Source organism: Hylaeus volcanicus, unplaced genomic scaffold (genome assembly GCF_026283585.1).
Source record: "Hylaeus volcanicus isolate JK05 unplaced genomic scaffold, UHH_iyHylVolc1.0_haploid 12025, whole genome shotgun sequence".
In the NCBI taxonomy this organism is placed as follows: Eukaryota; Metazoa; Arthropoda; class Insecta; order Hymenoptera; family Colletidae; genus Hylaeus; species Hylaeus volcanicus.
The window spans coordinates 2,415-21,626 of NW_026533026.1; the positions used below are offsets into that span (position 1 = coordinate 2,415).

Here is a 19,212-nt window from a genome sequence, read left to right on the forward strand (position 1 = left end):
AGCTGGCAAGGTAAGCAAAAGAGAGGAATTTTAATTTTTAAACCTTGAAGTATATCTTTCATTTTTTTCCGCATTTTGATAATATACCTTTTCTTTCTGTTTCAATAGCAAATCATTTGGAATGATTCATTTTATCTTCGAGATGATAATGGACGACGCGGAGAAAAAGCCGTTTCGAAAACGTTCAACAGCTCACAAGGGAAGGTCGTGATCCGGACGAGCGCTTTTTGAACGAGACCGGGCTCAGAGCTGGGTAAAATAGGTATTTTAAATAGTAAATAGTAAAAAAATATTTTACGTCGGATCATGCATGTATTTATAAAACTAAAGTATTTTATTTCAGATCATGGATGTACTTTTAAAAATAATTATAATAAAATATAAATATTAAATCTTTTTTATATCTGCTAGATGTAAATAGATCTGTAAGTTAACGATATTATCGTGTTGTAGTTCATTTTTAATTCTTATTGATTTCAATAAAGTTTTATAGATATAATATGGTATAAATATTTATTACTCCTTACAATTCGCGGATCTACTAACGGACATATAACTATCGCTACTGCTCGGAACTCTCTCTCTCTCTTTCTCACACCACACAAAAACTGGACGCGTTGGAGAAAAAAATGGTAAGTTACCCTAAATATATTTGAATTACATCAACAATCTCAAATATGTTATTTTTAAATTTTCATTCACTTTTTACAGAACAAAATGTTACGCCGCCTTCGCGGTAACATGTATAAAAATAACTGGTGGAGAGGCGAAAGGGGAGCAGGAAGGGGAAGAGGAAGAGGAGGAAGAAGAGGAGGAGGATGAGCGAGGGGGGGGGGACGTGTATGCTTTTCAAAGGAGTTAGATAAAAAAAAAATTTTTTTTAAAATATTGACTTTATTTTTAGTTGTATTGTCCTCCTCCTGTTGTAGTCATAAATTACTTTCAGGTATAGGAAAGAAGAAAAATTATTGTAAATATCGACTAGACTCTGCCGAATAAGCGAGACTTGAAATATTACATTTGTGACATTTTTCTGATTACAATGATATTTACAATAATTTTTCTTCTAGCCGTTAGACCCTTACTTTCAGGTATCGCGTCATCACGCAGCCTATTCGTAGGCACATGGACATGCCACCGGGTGTTGCATGTGTGCGCGTGTCTCGGCACGGCTGCTCGCTAGCTTTCATGGTCGGCATCATGCTGCCGAATATTGTTAATTATGACAGAAAAGAGCAAAAGTAGAGTCCCTATGGGAGCTTGCGCTCTAGTTTGAACATTTATTTAGCGGAAACGACTTTTGAGAGGTCTCGAATCTGCATTGTCGAGACATAAATAGGACAATACGGAACCCTTGCAGTCTCGTAGGCACACGGACATGCCACCGAGCGTTGCATGTGTGAGTGTGTCTCGGCACGGCTGCTCGCTCCAACGATACATTGTCGCTGACGTCTCGCTTGCTTATAAAGCCTACCTTACCTTACCAGCATCATATTTTGAACAGCAGAAATTGCATTCAGCTCCTCTACTGGCTAAATGTTTTACTTAATTTACTTCTTCTAGTGGCCGCTCGGTTTTTATGTCGCGTCGATCTTTTCGGCGAAGGAGTCCACTCCCTTAAACAACAAACACAAACTTGAATTTAAAAATTACAACATAATCAGAAACGACAGAATACACTCCATACAAGCAGGAGGCACGACCATACTAATAAGAATAGAACTCAAATATGAAATAGTAACAGCTAGTCCAATAATAAACCAAAAAATAATAGAACTAACAACAGTAAAAATACCCCTTGACGCAACTAACAAATTCCTCATAATATCAACCTACAGTGCACACGGGCAGGCCATGACATTCTCTTCACAACTACACAACATCTTCAAATCTTTAGAACTCCACAAAGCAACCACCTATTACATACTAACAGGAGACTTAAATGTTAAGCACAAGAACTGGAAAAACAGCGTCAACAACGCAAAAGGAGTAGCACTAAATGATTGGCTACAAATCCACAAAAACAGATACAGAATAAATTTAATTCACCCAGAAAAACCATCCTTTCCCAGAAGCAACGCATTCTTCTAGACAACAGACTGACAAATAATTCCTGCTCAAACCCATCCGAATCAAAAGTTATCCCCTATGACAGCGATCACCTAGCCATCAAATTAATTATCATATCCCCATCACAATTAGGCACCTTCAAACTCCAATCCTCCACAGATTCAAACGCTTTCCTCTTTAGAAAAATAAACTGGAACCGTTTCCAACATCACCTAAAAAAGAATACACACCACTTAAACCCCATCAACCCAAAATCTAACCAACACACAGATAGAAAACCACATTGAAACAATAAACAAACATATCCTACAATCAATGCACAAATCCATACCTAAATATAAAAAATACAATAGTGTAGAAAATTACATAAACAGAACAATAGAAAATCCGCAAAAACAAAAAAGCAGATATATATCCAGCCTCTTCAAATTATATAGAAACCCCAACAGCCAAACACACCTACTCATTCCTCATATAAAAAAACCCATAAAAAATCTCAACTATAACCTAAAAAGAGAATATAAAAAATCAGCATCCACCTACTGGAACAACAAAATTTCAAACCTTTCGCCTCACAACCTAGAAGACATGCATAACACTATTAACAAAATTTTCAAACCCCAAAGCCAAACAGAAATAAAATCACTAAAAACACACAAAGATGATCCGCTACTAAGAGAATCCAACATCGCTCAACACAATACAACATCACTGTCAAACAACTTCATCCACATAAGCAGCACCCCAGAAAAACTCTCAATCTTGGGTACTCACTTCCAAAAAATACATACATCCAATATCACAATTCCAAACTCAGCCAATAGTACTCTAGAACAAAGCATAGAAAACAAGATAAACCAATTCAATATCAACACACCACAAAATCACCTTGTTCAATTCAGTGAAACAAACCCCACAACACAACCATCCGAAAACTTCAACTATTACCTCATCAACTTCATAGTGTTGCGTATCGCTACTTTTGATAGAGATAAATTAATTCCCATGTCACTCCTAGATGGCAGCGGAGACCCGTTTGCTCGTTGTTATGGAATGTGAATGAGCCTTTGCGTTTGGCAATTCTGTTTGAAGTTAGTTCAGCGCCAACTACGGTTTTCTTGAATTTACGGTATTTCGTTTTTTTTTTTTGATTGCATTTTATTTAAAACAATTTTTTAATGCTCACTCGCATAGCGACCGTTAACTAGTATAGACGTCTATTGTAAAAGCTTGTATTTAAAGTAAAGGAATTCAACTTTTGTGTTAAATTAGTTATATTTAAACAGTTAAAATAAAGTTCATATTACATTTCTTAATTTATCTTAAATTAACTTATTCCTGGCTAAGTCGCACGCAGTTCTAATAATTTTGTCACGTGCGGGGTGAACGCCAGAAAAACCCTAAGTCCTTAAAAATAAAACCGCACGGATTCGCAACAAAATTGGTGACAGCGGTGGGATCTTTCCAACATTAAATAATTTTATTAACTCGGGGCATTAGAATCAGTGCATCTTATCCCTCTTGGGTTTTCCGCACAGTTTCCCCAGGAGCAAGGGCGAATGCCGGAGAAGGTAATCTCGACGACCGTGCAAGTTAATAATCGTTGATCATATGCACCTTCCCTACGGGTCTTCCTGGTGAACCAGATCGAGGGACGATCATCGCTGGACGAGGACTCAGGAAAAGGATAGCTGGACGAGGATTCAGGAGAAGGATAGCTGGACGAGAATTCAGGAGAAGGATCGGTGAATTATTGATTGCTGCGTACATATATATATATATACATTCGCTCTTTTCCGCTCGCAAAGCTTATACATATAAATATATAATATTTTTCGGATTTTGTTATAAAAAAAACATGCCTCCGTACATTACGGGATTTAGAAAGTTCAAAAAAGGGCGAAAGGGAGAAGCCTTGAGTGGTAGTGGTTCTTTTGAGACTGAGGATTTGGGAGTACAGTTTTCCGCGAATAATCAGATTTCTATTGTAGAACAGTGCAATGAAATGGGTGAAGTGCCGTTACAAGTTGCTTTGCGTGAAAATATTTCTTCGGGTACAAATAGTGAATATTCATCTTCAAATACGTCTACTACTGAAAATATTGAAATACCTTCGAGTGTTTCGGATATTGCCGTTTTTTATGCCGTTAAAAATGGCCGCTGATCTAGTTCCGATGTTTGATGGTAAAGCTAGTTCTCTAATTAAATTTATCAGACAATGTAACCTCGTGAATTTCCGAGTTAGGGCTGGGGATAGGATAAATTTATTAGCTCTAATACGGAACAAAATATGTGGGCATGTGGACCACTTGATTGCAAGCAGCTGGGAGCCGAACACTTTAGAGGAACTAATAAATATAATTAAATCAATTTTTGTGCAGTCTTTTGATATAGATCGAATTTACGATGAGTTAAAAATGCTTATCAAGGTAATGGGGAGAGTGTCGAGGGTTATGGAGCACGGGTTAACGAAATTTTTGATAGGGGACTCACGGCGGTAAAGGAGAACTTTGATTTTCAGCAATCTGAGGGGGTCAGGGTTCTCCTTAAGAGATCTGCGATTTCGGGATTCAAGAGGGGTTTGTTTAATGTTAATATCAGAATGCTAATGATTAGAGAACAGGGAGATAGTTTGGAGTCCATGATAAATTCTGCATCAGAGAATCCAACATCGCTCAACACAATACAACATCACTGTCAAACAACTTCATCCACATAAGCAGCACCCCAGAAAAACTCTCAATCTTGGGTACTCACTTCCAAAAAATACATACATCCAATATCACAATTCCAAACTCAGCCAATAGTACTCTAGAACAAAGCATAGAAAACAAGATAAACCAATTCAATATCAACACACCACAAAATCACCTTGTTCAATTCAGTGAAACAAACCCCACAACACAACCATCCGAGTTTACCTTTATAGATAGTATTGTTAACGACTCTGTGGAGATGTTTCTTGTGGTATTTTGTGAGGTGTTTTGGAGAATTGTGAGTTGGTGGTTGTTATTCGCCATTTCTGGAGTGTGAGTTAGTGTTTTGTGTGTGTGAAAATAGTAGATATTGGCTATTCCTTGGGGATGTTATTTGTGTTAATGGGTCTAGCATATTTTTTAGTATTGATATGATTTCTTTTTTGAATGCATTAAGAATGTCGTTGAGGTTTGTGTGATTTTGTTGTGAGAAGTTAGATGTTGTAGGATCCTGTGTGTTTTGTCTGTTTTTGGTTATTGCACTATATGATAGGTTAGTTTTCCTGTTTGAGTGATTGCATTGGATGTTTGTGATATATGTGGAGTTTGGATTTTGGATTATAATATTGCCCTTTGGAGCTGTGTTTTTGTTTACCGTGTTATTTGCTTTTAATTCCTGTAGTTGTATTAGTCTGGGGCAACCTCTATATGAAGCTAGGTGGCCGAAATTTCCACAATTTCCACAGTAGATTTTTTCTTTAGGTAGGGAATTTCTAGCTTATATTGTCTTTTCGCATGGTTCTGATTACATTTTACACACCTGAATTGGAGTGTGCAGTTATTTGATACATGGCCAAAGCGTTGGCAGTTGTGGCATTGAATGGTTTCTTTCCTTCTAAATTTGTCCCAAGTGATTTTTTAATAATTTATAAATTTGATTTGATTTAACAGGGCACAATTTGAGTCTGCGGTGAATTATACTATTGCTATAGGTAGGAGTAAGTTATCTTTTTTAGACTTGACAGTTTTGAATTTGTTGATTTTGATTGCCTTTATTTTATCAGGGAAAATGCTATTAATTTCATTGATAAGTTCTGTATGGTTTGACAGGGGGTCGATTCCTTTTAATAAGTATGATTGTATTTTCTCCTCTTTGGGAGGAGCATGTATGTAAAGAAGTTAATATTGTTTTTTTGTAGTATGTTTTTTGCTAAAGTGAATTTTCTTGACTCCTTAATATATAGAATATGCTTGTTTGTATTTATTCTTTTGACGAAGAAATTATTATAGTTCATAATTCCTTTTATTAAATTTATCGTGTCTATTATTAGGTGGTTATGTATTATGATGGATGGTGAACGGCTTACTTGTTGTGGTTGGTGATGATATTGACTAGTTGGGTGAGGCGAAGGGGTGTTTTCCTGGAGGCTGGCTTGTCTGTTTCCTTGTATTGTTTCCTGTAGGTAATGGTCTAGTTCCATTTCCTCCTGCTGATTGTGCTGTATAGCTGTTTGGTCTTCAAGCGGGTCCTTATCCAGCTCTTCTAATAATTGAAATCGCTTTTGAGTTGATATGTTTACATTTACAGGATTGTTGGCTGTTGTTGTGGGATTTCCCTGGAATTTTTATTTTTTTAGTTCTGTAAGGTTCACACCTTACACACCTTACGAACGCTCTCGTAATCTTTCTCTACCTTTCTCCTCTCTCGCTGCTCCTATTTATGCGAGAGCATGAGGCTCGCGCACCACACACATTACCCAAACTTACACGCGCCGTCCCTATACAGTCGCTTACAGTTTCGGCCATCCTGGCCCTATTCTTCGTCCTCGAATAATGTTCCCATATATAATCTATACTAATTTCATAACTATATATCTATATTATATAACTAATTTACATCTATATTATACACAAATTATTACTCTTTATCACCTTGCTCTGAGCTAGGATCTTTAATACGGATCCACGGTTCTACTTTGTCCGCTGATAGAAATTGTGTTATATGGTTTTTGAGTAATACTATAACCAGGGATATGTGTCACCACGAAACGGTTTTTTCTAAGGATAGCTTTTATTTGGTAAGGACCCCTAAATTTGGGGGTTAATTTCGCATTAGTTTCCGGTTTGTCTTGTAAAATCTTAACAAGCACCAAATCTCCTTCATGATACGAGTTGATTTTTTTGTGACGTTTATCATACTGATATTTATTGTACTCTTGTAGTTTGCGATTAACCTCTTGAGCCGTTATTCGTATTTTGGTACGTTGTTTTTCGATATCTTGGTCTAAATTATTTAAACTATCAATCAAGGTGCGTAAATCTTCGTCTTCCGGTTGACGATGCTCAAAACCTAATAGAATCTTACTGGGCGTAGAATTTATGGCTTTATTAAATGTATTATTAATTACGTACCGTACCGTTTCCAATTTTTCTTTCCATTTTGAGGGATCCTTTGATACTTTAGCTAGGGTGGATTTTAAAAACCGGTTTATTCGCTCCACTTGACCGTTAGCCCACTGAGATGCCACCGCGGTCATCACGTGACTAATGCTCCTATCACTTAAAAATTTCGAAAATTTCTGAGATGAAAATGTTGTTCCACGATCATTGATAATTCTTTTTGGGTAACCTATAAGACTAAATAATGTTAATAGAGCCTTAATCACTTCATCAGTTCCCGTAGATTTGGTTGGAAAAAGCCACACAAACTTTGTAAAAGCGTCTACAACTACCAAAATATATTAAAATTTATCACTAGTTTCTTTGAGAGGACCAAAATGATCGATATGTATAGTGTGCATCGGAATTGGTTCTTTTTCGTAAATTTGCATTTCTCCTTCTGGTGCCCTGCTGCTAACGAGTGCGATAAACATTTTACACAGTTTTCGACATATTGTTTAATTCTGAGCTTTAGGTTTGGAAACCAATAATGATTTATAATACCCTGTAGGGTTTTTTCCCTGCCTACATGACCAATGCTGTCATGATACAAGCACTACGAATAAATCTTTATCCTTATAACTACGAAATAAAAGACCATTTATTAATTTAAACTGTTTGTCTCCTTGTAATTCGACCCGTTCAGCAATTTCTTTAAATTTTGGATCCGCTAATTGTCTATACATTAGTTTATCTTCGTCGCTCACGAAATTTATGGTTAAAATATGGCGACTTAGAGAATCAACATGCGTCATCTTATTGGAGGACCTATGTACTAAATCAAATTTGTAGTTTTGAAAATGTAGAGACCATCTCGCAATTCGGGGATTAATGTTTATTTTCTTGAGGGCTAACGCTAGCGAATTACAATCTGTTATAACTCGAAAAGTAATACCCTGCAAATAAACGTGAAACCTTTCCAAGGCTTTTACTATTGCTAAAGTTTCTAATTCGAAGCTGTGGTATTTTTTCTCTGCTTCAGTAGTAGCTTTGCTAAAATATGCGATCGGGGCCATGTCTCCCGATTTTTGACTTTGTAACACAATGGCTCCAAACCCTTGGCAATTTGCATCGGTATGCAATTCAGTCTCTGCTGTTGGATCATAAAAGCGTAGAGTGGGAAACGAAACTAATTCTCTTTTTCGCAAATCGAAGGCTTCTTTACATTCTTCATTAAAAACAAAATCTATGTTTTTCTTTGTTAAATTGTGCAATGGGTTCGCCTTTATGGCATAATTCTTAATAAATTTACGGAAATAATTAGTTAATCCGAGAAAACCTTAGACCTGTTTTATATTTTTTGGATAAGGAAAAGATGAAATGGCTTCTGTATGCCTTTGATTTAACGTAATTCCATTGGCTGATTCTATGTAACCTAAAAATTCGATTCTCTTTTTAAGAAATGAACATTTTGAAAGGTTTAATTCCAAATTATAACTCTTCAGCGTAATCAGCACCTCTTTCAAAATCTGCAAATTTTCATGTATTGTAGCAGTCACAATTAATACATCGTCGATATATAATCTAGAGACGCGGTAGCGTTTCGACGCCAAGTATATGAAAAATTATACGCCACTGTGTATACTGGCGCTAGCGCTACCACGTATCTTTTACTTGTAAAACTGCGATTCCAACCTAATCGGAAACTTCTGTCATTAATATCTCGTCACGCCTGCTGTATTTTCTAAATCCAAAGGCATTTTTCTAATGTAAGTCGCATATAAGCTTTCTAATAAAACCAAAATCAATAAAATCGGTCCATATACAACTGAGATATCGTAATATCATGTCATGAATCGGTCAGACATTGTAGATTTTTCTTCTGATTCTGATTCTTATTCTTTTCGTCAACACTTAGCCAATAGGAGCTAAGGCCGTTCGTCGATTCGTCGACTCTCGGAATCAGTCGGCAGGGCTCGTCGGCCGGAATTGTAATATGGCTGCCGCTCACGCCGCTCGTTCGTTTCTAACCTGTATAACCTGTCAGTTTGTATTCGTGACAGTTGTCATTTCTAACCTGTACAACCTGTCAGTTTGTATTTGTGACATTTGGACGCCGCAAATTGAATAATTATTTCAAAAGGCTACGTGTAGCGATATTGTATTGGGAAGTTTATGGTTATAAGAGATAAAATATCTACCATGTCGTTGTGGAAAGAAATATATAAGTTCGGTGTTTGAGTGTGCAGTTCATAATACAAATTTCAGTAAATGTTCATTTTGTGCAAATAAGAAACATTGTGTAATAAGAATAAGTGTTCTAATACAATAAATTGTGTGTTATAAATAGTGGACTACTTTTTTTATTTTCAATTCATGATAAACATTTAAATTGCTTGCAACAAGACTTTCTTGTCACGCATTCTGTGTACGTATGAACTGTAAAAAAAAAGGAGAGAGAGTAACAAAAGTGAATATATATATTTCACATGACATTAATTTTATTTGTAAATAACACATAAAAACCTTATTTTACTTGCAAATTAATGTAGAGCTTAAAATAAAAAAAACATTTGTCTTTTATTATAGTAAGCGTAGATTTTACAATATACATAATGTGTCTGAAGCCAGATATAGGAAAGACACCAGCTTCAGTCCTTAAAGTTTTCAAAAGTATACAGAACGCATGGCAGGATGTCTCACTACAAGACACTTAAATGTTAAAGATGAAGCGAGAAATGAAAAAAAGAAATCAACTATTTGTAACGCATAGTTTATTGTATTAGAATAAAGTTCAGAAGTACGCAGAACGCGTGGTAGAAAGTCTTTTTGCAAGAAATTTGAATGTTGAAGATAAATCGAGAAATGAAAAAAGAAATCCACTATTTGTAATACATAATTTATTGTATTACAATAATATAGAAAAAAAGAGGTCAGACTTAGTCCTTTAAATTCTCAAACACTACGTGCGACACATGGCAGAAAGTCTTGTTGCATTTAAATGTTACTGATAAAGTGATTACATTTTTTCTTTAATAAATTTCTTGCAATGAGACTTCCTGCAATGCGTTCCGTGTACTTTTGAAACCTTAAAGGATTCAAACTGATCTCCCATTTTCTATTATTTGAAGTCATTCACTATACAAATTATCTTCGTAAAAAGAAGTGAGATCCCCATAAAAAACTTCAAAAAAGTAAGAAAATTACGCCAAGTACATGAAAAAGTGGAAGACTCAAAGAGTTATCATAGAAAAATAAAAGATCCCCATAAAAAAATTACAAGAAAGTAGAAAAAGATGTGAAATCTAAATGAGCTGCCAGTACATGAAAGTCCTTTCCAATAAAGTGCAAAGGCGACACTGTGTAACACAATGAAAAATTCGGTGGTTTTCAACTATGCGCAGCTAGAATGCTGTGTTCAACAGTGCGGACGTTCAGATCTTAATGACAATTTATGTAAAGTGACTGCTCCGCAGTTTGGCGGTGAAATGAAGAAGCTAAATAGTGTATCATCCACAAACTGAGACTGTTTAAAAATTTGCCTAGATATCCGCGCCCTGGAAGTCAAATGCTTGGCGTGGCCAGGCAAGGTCGTGTCGATGAACAAGAATTAATTATTTTAAAACGCAAAATAATGAAAGTGTACTGATATTGTCAGAGTTTTAAACTGACAAATTATCTGAAAGCTTGTGAGAGGAAAGGTATCGGTGCCGACGAATGACCTTAGAAATAATTTAAAGCGCAATACAATGGAAATGTACTCATATCGTAAGAGTTTTAAATTGACAAATTATGTGAAAGCCTGCAAGAGAGAAAGCATGGGTCTTGATGATCTGAGAATGCCTTGCCTGGGCACGCCAAGCATTTGACTTCCAGGCCGCGGACATCTAAGCAAATTTTTAAACAGTCTCAGTTTGTGGATGATACACTATTTAGCTTCTTCATTTCACCGCCAAACTGCGGAGCAGTCACTTTACATGAATTGTCATTAAGATCTGAACGTCCGCACTGTTGACCACAGCATTCTAGCTGCGCATAGTTGAAAACCACCGAATTTTACATCGTGTTACACAGTGTTGCCTTTGCACTTTATTGGAAAGAACTTTTATATACTGGCAGCTCATTTAGATTTCACATCTTTTCTTACTTTCTTGTAGTTTTTTTATGGGGATCTTTTATTTTTCTATGATAACTCTTTGAGTCTTCCACTTTTTCATGTACTTGGCATAATTTTCTTACTTTTTTGAAGTTTTTTATGGGTAGTATTTTACGGTTACGCTACGCAGCGATGCATCAAGGATATACAGGAGACGTTTCTGAAATTCTGCAGGAGCTTCGGAATACCCAAAAGGCATTTTAACATATTCGAACTGCCCATGAGGCGTTGCAAATGAAAAATATTTTGTATCGTCAGAGTGTATATCCAGTTGATGGAAACCATCCTTTAGATCTAATTTGGTGAAAAATGTTTTCCCACCTAGCTGATCTAACAAATCCTCGATAATTGGAAATGGAAATTTTTGAGGAAAAATGCGCTGGTTCAAAGGCCGCAGATCGACACACATACGCTTCGTATTATTACGTTTATTTACCAAAACGACTCGCGAACAATACGGAGAGATGCTAGGCTTTATTATACCTCTCGCTAGTAAATCGTCCGTAATTTCCCGAAGTTCTTTTTTTTCTTGAAACGACATTCTCCTGGGTGAATATCGGAAAAGAGAAGCGTCCTTTAAATGTACCCTAATTTTAAAATTATTCTCAATAGGCGCTAATTTTGCGGCATCAATTTCGTAAAACAAAGATAACAATTTTTTCTTTGAAGAATAATCCAAATCATTATCCAGGTTTTCTGACACTATGTCATAGCGACTCCGCTCTTCTACCGTATCAATAGCTAGAATGGCACCCACGTTAGAATTACTGTTGGGCAAAGTGTCATTCTGATAGATAACCCGAATTTGGGATTCAACAAAAAAGTCTCTTCCCAGAAGCATGTCAAAAGAAATGGTATCGTCCTCTACTACTAAAAGGGTGACATCCAACCATTGACCCTGTAATTTCTCTAATTGAATCTGATCATAGACTTTCCCATAAACCGTAAGAGAAGAATTATTAATGCCCTTTAAATTTAAATCGTCCCGAACACGCAATAACTTAGAGTGCATAAAATATTTAGTATATACTGCATTACTAACTAGATTGACAAGACTGCCTGTATCGACGAGTGTACGCAGTGGTTTACCTTCATTACCTAAACTATATATACAGTTATATATGGGACGTCTTTTCATACAAAATTTATGTGATTCGCTGCTGTCTGTACCGCAGGGGTGGCTCCAACTCGTCGGTAGGACGTGCCGATGAATCCTCCAACAAGTGATTCAAGGTTGATGGTTCCGTTGCTGCCACTCTCTTCCTTGTACATCCATGGCTGAGGTGTCCCTCTTGATCACAGTTGAAGCAGGTAGCTTGAGCCAGCCGACAATTCTTGGCTAGATGACCGGTTTTCTTGCAGTGTGCACATATCGTAGAATTGGAGGTGATATGGTTGGTACTGGGAAAATTTCTTCTGCTTTGTTCTGGACGTCGAACCACACCATCTTCGGTTATTTTCCTGATATGTTCAATAAATTCTGGCACGGTCGAGGCCCACGTGTCTAGCGCAAATCTTCAAAGTGAGAGATCCTTGACCCCGTCCGCCAAAAGTTCAATGTTTTCCTTCTCGGTGAGAGTCAAGGATTGCATCATCCTTAACTTATCCTCAGCATAATCTGAAAATTTTTCTGAATACATTTTCCACGAACGACTTCCCACTCTTGCCAGTGTCGTAGTAACGGACTCTTTTCTTTGGAAGTAAGCACGCACATGAAATTTGAAATTTTCCCAAGACACAACGGTTTCAACTTGTTGACGGTTATACCACCTCAACGCTCATCCTTGGAGCTGGTTAACGGCTGCCAACACTAACACGTCGCCGGTTAGTTGATACACGCGACCGATGTTCGAAATTCGGACTAGCCACATAACAACGTTGTCCTCATCTTGTCCTGCAAAAGGGGGTATCAACTTCGCAGCAAATTTAACCTGACTCCAATTTTGTAATGCACTAGATCGTGATTCGACACTCGGCGAGGGGGTGACTCCCATCACCTGCCGATTAGCCGACCGTGCACTCCCATCTTCTTGGCAAGCGGGTTGTTATAGTCCAGCGGACCCCAATGCTGGTAAAACTGCTTGGACGATCTCTTGCATGTTGGGAACCACTGTATTTCCTATTGCCGTGTTGTCCTTCCCGTATCGCGACAAACCTGGCTTATCTAATCTGGTGTTTATATTCGCACCTGTCCTATTCTCCTTGGATAACGGCAACATGTCTCCTTCTGTTACTACTCGGCCTTCTATTTCACTCGGACCCGGTATAATAATTTGCTCTGGCCACCCGAAAGCCTCGAAATGATCAGCAAGTCTATCTAATAACATCGCACGTGCTCCACGAATATCGAGATTTCGTTGTCGCAATAACTCGCCAAGACCATCGATGTTTAATTGCTCGAGCTGTACGCGACTCATCCCGACACGTCGGATTCACTGTATCCCACTTCTGATAGGAATTGTCTGTAAGGTTCTTTTATAAATAAAATACACTTTAATTGACTTACGTCTAAACACAAACTCAATATATTTTGCTTAATCTTAAATTATAGTCACTCGCAAGAATTCCGCTTGACATGCACGTCGACTCGCAAATCACACCTTACGAACGCTCTCGTAATCTTTCTCTACCTTTCTCCTCTCTCGCTGCTCCTATTTATGATAGAGCATGAGGCTCTCCCACCATACACATTACCCAAACTTACACGCGCGGTCCCTATACAGTCGCTTACAGTTCTTTGTTTTCCCTTTTAATTGATTGGAGTTCCTCTGTAAGTGCTTGTATTGTATTCATGAGGTCCTTATTTAGGGAATTGTTGTCTATGATGGTTTCGTCTGCTCCCATCATTTCTGCTGACTGTGGTTTTCTTTTTTTTTTGTTGATCCAGATTTGGTTGTGGGTTTACCTTTTTTTTTGGTGTTTAATGGTGGTGGTAAGTTATCTAAGCTTTCCATTTTATTTGCCATGCCTGGGGTCGACGTTGTCTCTAGGGCTCATCTCTAAAGATCTTTTAGTCTGGCTGCGCTTTCCTCCACATTTGCATTTTGGAGTGTTGCTGTGTTTGTGATTCGCTTTGGCTTCAGGTTTGCCAATTTTCCAGCTCTTGCTTCTGCACCACTTGGCATAAGCCCTTGTTTATTTGAGGCTATGCCTCGTGGCGTGGGCACACCACGTGACGCTTTGCCTAGGTTTTTAGGTTATGTTGTTTTTATTGAACACCACTTTGATTTTTGGCCCGCACTGGGGTTTTTATATTATAATTTAAGATTTTTCGCGTTTTTTACACACTGATTGGTTTGTCAACTGTGATTTATGATTATTTTAATGTTGATTTTTACTTTCAAATTTCGCTTTGGTCTCATGTACGTGCGTTTAGACGCGGCGCCCTGAGAGCCAGGTGCGCGACAGAGAAATTATTATGTTGATGTTTTACTGACTATGCCGAATTCGCTATTGACAGAGTCGTTTATAATTCACCAAGTAAGCAGCAATAATAACATCAATGTTGAATATATCGTAAATTATAAATCGTCTGCCCCCAAAACTGAATATCATTCGCTTCAGTTTTCCACTGTGCAAAGGCTCATCAAAAAATTAGCGTCATATCTGGGCTCGTTCCCTTGTTAGTCTTTCTTTCTTCTTCATCAAACTGTCTCTTCCTACTTCGTCGAATCTTTGAGCTCTTTCACACGACGATACGCATATCGCGATACGCGTATGCAGGATACAGATGGTACACATAATATTTTGGAAGCGTTCAAGTGGCAATTCTCGCGAGATACAGCATCGCGATACTGATTTTCGGTATCCGCAGTTGGTCGGCCGCCGGCAACTTTTTGTGCGTCGGGGCGGCCGACAAAACATTGAAATAGATACAAGCATTCACACGACGCTGCGTAGTATCGTCGAATTCGTTCACCTTCATCATAAAAAAATTTTAGACATCCGATAATAATTGAAGAATTGACATGGATCGTTACAAAGTTCTTCGAATAAAACATGAAAAGCTCCCTTTTCTTCTCTTATATTATTAATGGGATGAACCCAATATTTTCTCTTAACTTTTCTCCTTTTAGTAGCTTTTTTATGTAGAAACCAAATGGATAAAGCTTCGATCTCATCCATTATTTCAGAAAAGTTTTCACTAACTAAGAACGCGTGTTTCTCAAACGAGCAGAATGCCGCGTCACAAAGAGTTGAACTCTCCGCGGGGAACGAGACCGACCAAGATCGCGAGCGCCACCAGGGTAACCCAGGGTTATGACTAATTTGCGTATTTGAAGGGCAATAGCGTTGGGCTAACGACGGCAACACCGAGCGATGCGGATTAGAGGCTACCGATCCCGTCCAACCCGGCGCCGGCTGCACGGACTGGCCAGACGAAGCTCAAATGGACAGGGGCTGGAGGTTCTTGGTAATAACCCCTGGACTCCGCTACGACCTTCAGGGGGCAGGAGGCCGTTTAGGATAGCGAAGTCAGCCGGGTTCTCGAGTGCACCGAGACCCCGCCCGCTCCAGAGTCTTCGAGGGATGCCAGCACCGACACGCCACCAAAGTCGCCGAGGGACGAGACTGGACAGCCGCCGATGACGAGCGCGCCGATAACGCGATTTGAATTTGGCCGCCATAAGGTGACGTGTGCCGCCGAGCATTGAGGTGAGGCTTGGGGGAAGCGCGTAAGTCAACGCTTGCGACGAGCTCGCGTAGCTCGTCCTATTTCGTCAGTGACACACGTGGTGGACGGTACGGTAAGCGCTTCCTCCTTTACCTCACGCTCATGGATAGGATATCGTGAATTGGTCGGGTTACCTGGTGGCTGCCGAGCCCCCTGTCGGGCGAAGTAGCGTTGTTAGCGGGAAACCGCCTTTGCGTAGGAGCGAATTAACGAACATCTAGTCGCGAGTCCATTGTAACGCCCACGTGTTTGAATCGCTGCCGGTTAACGTTCTCGTCGAAGAAGTCGAGCCCACCGCGACCGCGTCAAGACTGTCCGAACATCGTTTCCAAAGTCGCTTTTGTGCGAATCGTGACGGGCACGTGTTTTCGAAACGTAGTTCTCGTGTGGGTTACCGGTCGTCCCGGTGACCTTTGACGCTACGACAGCTCGGCAGCGTACACCGAATTTTGTAACATCTTTCGCGTACAATATATTCTATATTATCTTAAACGAGTGCTGTGTTAATCCGCCCCGTCTTGCCGTGAAGACGGCTTTCTCAGACTTCCTTTCCTCGCCGACGGTCCACGCCCCTCTCCGCGATCCGGATCGCTAGCCGTGGTAATTTTCGAGACGTTCGGCTTCTCACGCCGGTATCTCCTGATACCTGGCGCTCGGGTTTTCCCGTATAGGCGTGAGGAGTCGGAAAACTCTCATTTTGCACGTTTCCCGACGCGGATCGCGGACCTTGTCGGGAAATCACGTTGCAGTATATATAAATGTATATTGAGTATATGTTTATATACTCAAAGGAACTACTCTTCGACCATTGGTCAAAGCTGCAGTCAGCCTGTCATCGAGATGGAATTTTTGCTATAGTTCTCGAATTCGACGTATGTGCATTAGCGTCAAGTCTCAATTTTGGTATGGAGATGTTGGTTACGCTCTGCTCAGTGTATAAAGAGTAGGCTTGAGCAGTCCATGTATATATGGTCGAAGATGGTTACGGACTACACTATAGCTTGAGCAGTCCATGTATGTATGGTCGAAGACGATACCTGCGAACCAAGTCGAAAAACGTATTTAGATGGTCGACACGGTAACAGAAAGGTAGACGACGACAGCGCTGCGGTAGAAAGCACGATATTGAGGCAGCCATGTTGGCATATGAATCGTCTCAATCGTAGCGACAACACCATTGTAATTTCATGAGGCGAAAAAGCAACCTTTTTAGCTGATTTTTTTTTAATCTGTTCCTTGTACAGTGTTGCTGCGGAAGATAGTTAAAGATTTTTGGAAAAAGACCCACAAAAAATGTCTTGTCTTTAAACGTATTTTTAGCACGTTTCAAAAGCGAATTGCAGAATCTGTAACTATCCCCCGCAGCGGAATTTTATAAGGAACAGTTTGAATCGTGAGAAAATATTGCTTCTTCACTTCAAAAAACTTGATGAGCTTCGTTGCTGTGAAATCTTGATAATTTGTATGGCAATATGGTTGCTCCGCTATCACGCTGTCCACTGCAGCGCTGCTGTCGTCTCTGCTGCGGTTGTTACGCTAGTAGTCTAAGACGCTTTTCATCATGGTTCAGTATCGTAGTAAGTTTAAAAAATGCCCGCAGTCATACATTTTTCTTTTAAGTAAGTGTGTATATGTATATAGAAATTGGTAAAAAAAATTATGTACGTGTAAACTAACTTGGATTAATTACAATAGATATAATGTTCCCTCTCTCCCTCCCCCTTCTTTTTTTTTTTTTTTTTAATACGTGGAGAAATGCATTTACGCACACCCCCTCAAACGGAGGGGGTAGTGTGGGGCTCGCCCCTCAGAAAGAGAGGAATACCCACTAAAACTCCACCAAAATAAATATTAATACTACCAATTTTTTACGTATTTCTACATAGCTATTAATTATTCGATACAATTTTCCTGCTTTTGGCCGCTTCTTGCGCTTCAATGATGTACTGCGGTTCCCGAATTGGCATGCTTCTAACAACTCTACTATCTATTATTTCGGGAACCAAGCAGTCCTCGTAGAATCGCTGTAACGATGGTAACATTTTGTCTTTCCAAAATGTATCATCGCGCTCAACAATCACGTACTTTATTCCAAGAGGCGTCCACATTGCAAAAATACAATACTTTCTTTGCATCCGAACGATGCGACTGATCGATGGAAATAGTTGTCCAGAGCCGGGACACCCGATGTTCTTGTGTTGTGTTAAAAAAAAACAGACTCTGAGAGAGACAGAGGTCAATGGTAGGGGCAAGACTATCACGGGATTTGTAGGACTCAGGTTATAACAGCATGGCCTGTGCCGTGAACCCAGCGAAAGGCGGCACTTTCGCTAAGTGAGACCCATGTGTTGCACAGGCGTGCATAAAGCTTGAAAAACGAGCGAAATTCTAAAACGTCCCATAGAGTCTATGGCATAGACGATACTATCTGTCGTATGCCGGAACGTTTCACGATGCAACCTTTCACATTTGCTACAAGGGTATTACCGCGATTATATGGTGTTTGATATCATTTTTATCGGGAAAGCATAAGGAATCCATTGATACTATTTTCGCGACAATCTGATGAAAAATATAAACATTTTATGTACAGCAGTACATCATTTTACGATTGACTGTCCGTATCTTTTGTTCTGCGCCGAGCGCCTACCTGGGTTCGCTCGACAGTCTCGGTATCAACGGGCGATCGACTCATCAATTTTTCATAAAACCGAATTCTTTATTCTTCATCGTATCAACGTGAACGTGGTGCCATTGGGTTCTTGGTGTTCTCCCGATTAAAATGATATCTTACATCGCGTAAATCGGACTATTACGATTAAAAATCATTTCATTTTTGAAACAAGGGGGGTGCATTCTGTTATGTTCCGAATCGCGGATGCGGTTCGTCCGGTTGAAAAACTCTCCGCCTTTGCCCCACGTCCCTCCTTATGAATACGCGTATGAACGAGATGGCTCGTTTCTCCTACTCCTTTCCCTGTCTTACCTTATAGCTCGGCTTATCCATTGACTGTTGAGGTAGGTCGTGGCCTTGAGTAGGCCAGGGCCCTCGGGTCTCTTCTCCTATGTTTATAAAAGCGAGGAGGAAATAATGACAAGAATGCATCGATGTCATTGATCCCTCTTTGGTTTTAGGCACGTGCCAGGAATAAAGTTCTTTTTTAAAGTGCTTTCTTATTTGTACTTTTTTTCAGCCTACATTCGTATGTTATTTCTACCGTCTCGATTGTCGGTAT

The 19,212-nt window shown here is 39.2% G+C and overlaps 1 long non-coding RNA gene across 1 annotated transcript; it reads left to right on the forward strand.

The window, feature by feature from the left end:
* Positions 1 to 400: 400 nt before the first annotated feature.
* LOC128882505 (uncharacterized) lies at positions 401 to 17,652 on the forward strand. The gene is made up of 2 exons (XR_008458440.1): positions 401 to 3,815; positions 15,585 to 17,652. It is a non-coding gene; the product is annotated as an uncharacterized LOC128882505 (long non-coding RNA).
* The last annotated feature ends 1,560 nt before the right edge of the window (positions 17,653 to 19,212 follow it).